Below are 4,996 nucleotides of genomic sequence, written 5' to 3'. Positions count from 1 at the left end.
CAGTTGAAAGTGCTGCCCGGCCCATCTCCATATATCAACGTAATACGGCATGTTTGATGTTGGGGGGCTGCGGCACACGGGTGGGCTCCTTCTCCGCGACCTGCGACGGATTCATCAATCCCGGGTCACAACCGCAGACCCCCATCACCTCTCCACGCCTCCTGTCCCCTCCCTTCTCCTCCTCCTCCTCCTCCTCTGGCAGGGTACTCCACCACAACCAGCCCTGCCCTCTTGACCACGGAGCACTAACACTCAGCCAGGATAAGCATGTCTGTCTGTGTCAGGCACAAACAGGCAGGAGGCGGCGGCGGTAGCGAGTTGTTTTGACACACAAACACAGATACTTCACTCAGTGGAGCTCTAAAGGAATTGTGCAGCATTATTGGGTAAATAAAAAGTCTCCACGCCAGACCTCTAAGAAATGTTCACCCCTGTAAAACCACACCGTGTCATTTTTTACACTTCTTGTGGAGATTCAACAAACAAGATACGGCGTCTTAATTAGCGTGTGGGTTAATTTTGTTATCTTTGGGCCAGTCTAGCTTTCCGCCCCTGTTTCCTGTCTTTGTGCCATGCTAAGCTAACATGCTGCTGGCTCCAGCTACATATTTAATGGACAGACAGGAGAGTGGTATCTCTGAGCAAGAAAGCCATGGTGTGAAAGTATCTTTACTTTGCTGCTTGAGAACATTTATCATGTATCTGTGAGTCAAAAAGTTTTTTTCCTGCCAACTGTTTCTTTGCAAAGAAAACTGAGAATCATATCTCATTGATAAAGTTTGATGGCTCCTCAGCACTCATACTTCGAATAATAGAAAAATCATATACCATAAGCAAACAAGGGTTAGAGCAAGAAAAGATTTGTGAGCTGAAGAATAAGAGGAAATATGTAAAATGCATTGAATGAAGTATTCTTAATTTAAATAAGGCCAAAGGTGGGGAAGGTTTTGTTGCTCTGCTTCATCACCAACTTCTTGTCATGGACAAATACACTTTTATGTATATACAATTTATAATATTTGATAATAGTAGAAAGTACAGATATTTGTGTGAAAACTAACTAACTAACTAACTGAAAACTTAAGTTATCAAAGTATTTTTTTAAACTTTGTTACTTCCCTTGTAAAGTATTTGAGAAAGCAGGTGTATTTACCTGTTAATGCAGTGCAGATAAATTCCTCCTAATGTTCCTCAGAGATTTAATGGACGGTTGACTCGTCATCTCTCTGAACAAGTGAAAACACTCTGCTTTTTCTCCATCTCGGAGTCACTGATGTTATTTCCCATGATCCTCACTGTTGTGAAAGTGAGTTGGGGGCTCACCACCGAGTACATCAGCAGCCTATCTAAATGTCATGTGAAAGCCTGCGCTTAAACCGAGGTGAACTTCAGGGAGCTCTTTAGATTCCTCTGATAAGACCCACCGGTCCCATTAAGACGAGCCGTCCCCGCGTGGAGGGCCGAGCCGCCGGCCTCACACACTCCTCCTTATCTTAATCCTTCATCAACACACACCTAATCTGACCACAGCTGCTAATGTTGATAGATTTGATTCTGCACCAGGGAAACAGGGGAGAATTCAGTGTCAAAAGTCGTATGATAACATTTCCATCTCATTATCCTAGAGGTAGATAAGAGTAGGTCTGATGTCTCTGCTACATCACTGTCTACTGTACAGTGTGTCTGGGTGTGTGTGTGTGTTGGGGGGGCAGGTGCAGAGGCATTTTATAGGTGATGCTGTGTGTGTCTGTGTGTCTGTTAGTGTGTGACGTCTGCATGTTAAAGAGTGTCTCAGCAGCACCAACTCAGGCAGGCAGCGACATTAACACCCCTGAAATAGATGGCTAGGCATTTTAATTGCTTCACCCTGCAATGTCTCAAAATGCTATTGGTAAAAGAAAAAGGAAACTTTTCCCAGGCGGAGGATTATCCAAAACATGACTGTCCGTCACTGATGGGGGAGTTTTTCTTAGTAAGTGCTAAATTCCAGGATTCAAAGGGAATAATAAATACCTGGACGGCTACGTTTTATTTCCCTATTGTTGGATCTGATCTTTGCCCTCTTCCTTCCTCGTTCCCTCCTCTCACCTCAATCCCATTTTTCAAACTTCTCCTTTCGTTTTCTGAGTGAGACCACAGCTACAATGCTGCATCCATTAGCCGATTACAATAAAGTTGTGGCCGTGCGGGGATAATTTATGATGCAAGCTGGCGTGTTTGTCTTTAATCATTGTGAGCGTAGTAGCCGAGTCATGTGCAAGGAGCCTCACAATGAGGTGCTGAAGTACTTCATGAGTAGGAAACTTAACACAAACACAGGAAGCTCAGTGTTTCTCACCAAGGCCAGGAGTCTTTGCTGCGGCGCGGCTGGGGCTGATGGGACGCTCAGATTAACTGGGGCCAGAGAACCTGCAGTTCCTTCACGTTATTGTTACCCAGGCAGAAAGGCATCAGAGCAGAGATCTGCCTCAGCCAACACTAAATGTTGCATGTAGATATATTTTATAGTTCTGAATTTGAATGCTCCCTCTACAATTAACACACAGCTGGAAGAATAACATTTTGTCCAGGCCTTTTCTTGGAGCAAAAGTGAAATCGAATCAATATGCTACTGCTATATAAAAAAATCTGCAGATGAAAATTAATGGTGTGTCTATATCCGTAACCTTAGAGGATGAGTGATTACAAACGTGGCAGAGTCAATATCATCAGTCATTCTGTCTGGATCAGTGTTAATAGTGTAACAGATATAATGCACGATAAGGGTTTCAAGGCTTTTATACACTTAGCCGTGATATTATGATGTACATCCACCCTGGGGCTTAATAAACATCAGGTCCTATGTGCTCCTTGTGAAACACAGACCCTCAGCTTAGGGCAGATTCAAGGTCCAACAGAGGACTCTAGTGGTAAATTCATGTTATAGCAGTTTCTGCAAAGCAAAGTCATGTGCCAATTTTCTTATATGCATAAAGATCATTTAATTTAAGTTGAACAGATTCTATACTTTCCACTTTTTAAGACTCGCTCTGGACTAATGGTTTCGTGACCAGGTGGATGAGATATTCCTTTTGATCATTTATATATGATGGTTCTGATGCAGTTTTACATCGTAAAGAAAATTATATCTGTACACTTGGTGATTGTTACAATCTTTCATCAGATTGACCGTGCTTGGTGCTCACAGGATCTCCGATAATTTCACACATGTATTAAAAGTGTAATCTACAGATTATAATTATTATTTGATTAATATTATGAGTATTGTGGCGGTTCTGCAACTGATTTCAGTTGCTCTACAGGCAGCCATAGTTACTGTTAAAATTTCAACTGAGAGTCTTGTAAACCTTTCAGGTTGGACGTTAGAGGAAAGAGGAGGAACACTGCATTAGCTCAGTGGTGCTGTTGAGCTGCCACACTGATGTTGTTCACCTTATTCAGATTCTGCATTGATTATTGATTAGTTCTGTGTTCTCTGCACTGGAACGGGCCTGTGCCGAACATGGCTGCAAACTGCAAATGCGATCCTTTGGTAGTAACAATATCCACCTTCTTTCCCTTAAAATTAGGAGCGTCATGCCAATTTCAAACACATCAGTCTCTTTTATCATTCTTGATTAGACATTAAATCCTACATAGTTGAACTAAGGCACTGGTTTGCACTGTTGCTTCATGGTCAAGAAGGTTCTGGGCTCAAATCTGATGGCCGGCCAGAGTCTTGTGTGGAGTTTGCATGTTCGCCCTGTGTCAGGGTGTGTTTCCTTCAGTACTGAGCTCCTGGTCTCCTCCCACAGTCCAGAGACAAGCAGGTTAGGTGTGAGCATGAATGATTCATTATCTCTGCATGTCAGCCCATGTGTCACGTTGGCAACCTGTCAAGGGCGTTGCACCAGATCTCATACAATGTCAGCTGGGATTGGCTCCAACCTGCAGCCCAGGACAAGTGGTATAGAGAGGATTGATGGATGGATGCATAGATCGATGAATGGATGGATAGATAGATAGATAGATAGATAGATAGATAGATAGATAGATAGATAGATAGATAGATGCCTCCTACTCCATGGATGGATTAATCTCTCTGCAGGGTTTAAGGTCATAGTCATTTGATCAGTGGTGAATCATAATGTCCGACTGCTTCAGCATTTTCACCCAATCATGTTCCCAGTGTTACAGAGTTCTGTTTAGATTCTTTTCATTTCAATCTATTTCCTTGGCCCACTTTGAAACTGCCCAAGTTTATTTCTACTGTTCTTGATGGGAGCTTGGAAACAACAGGATACATAGAAGAGGTCAACACAGGGTCGGCTGAGGCCCTATTTGTTCCCCTGAAGGCCTCTTAACACTTAAACCATGGGAGTGTTTACCATCACTTTATTTCAGGACGTGAGAGGAAGGACTAGAGGACACAAACACCTTTGGTTTGTCTTGTAACTTTCTGGGTCCATTTTTCCACATTACTTTTAAAGTCATTAATTGAAGGACTTGACAACACCCCTCTCACAATACTCGGATAAGCGTGTGAAGTACTTCAAGTTAATGGCGTCCGATTCCCCCTCCCAGCTCTGCCTCTCCTGAACTGGTCACGCCACCCAAAAACCACTAGATGGCACGCGTCATTGGGATGTGGCCTAAAGCATCAGACGCGGTGCATGTCACGCAGACAGATGGCGCAATTGCTGCAGAAACGCTGACTCGTGCGATCCAGAAAAATTGATCTATTTTCTCGAGACAAACGGAGACGGGGCCCCATTATGCGAGCGGCCATACATCACGATGCCGCATACAGCTGCGCCCTGGGCGGGTCGAGGACCCAGCTCCTCGGTCAGTGACACGTGTGACGCGGGAAGCTGCTCTGAAAGTTGTTCACTTCATCTTGTTGAATAATGCAAACCGATGGCAGCAGAATGAAAAGTGTCGGTTGTGCAGATTGATGGTTTCACAGACGCAGGGGCTGCTTTACGTAACGTGGTCCTGCACAGTCACACATGCAGGG

This window comes from Pleuronectes platessa, chromosome 13 (genome assembly GCF_947347685.1).
Source record: "Pleuronectes platessa chromosome 13, fPlePla1.1, whole genome shotgun sequence".
NCBI classification, from domain to species: Eukaryota; Metazoa; Chordata; class Actinopteri; order Pleuronectiformes; family Pleuronectidae; genus Pleuronectes; species Pleuronectes platessa.
The sequence above is the reverse complement of the archived record's forward strand: the minus strand, read 5'-3'. Positions refer to the sequence as shown.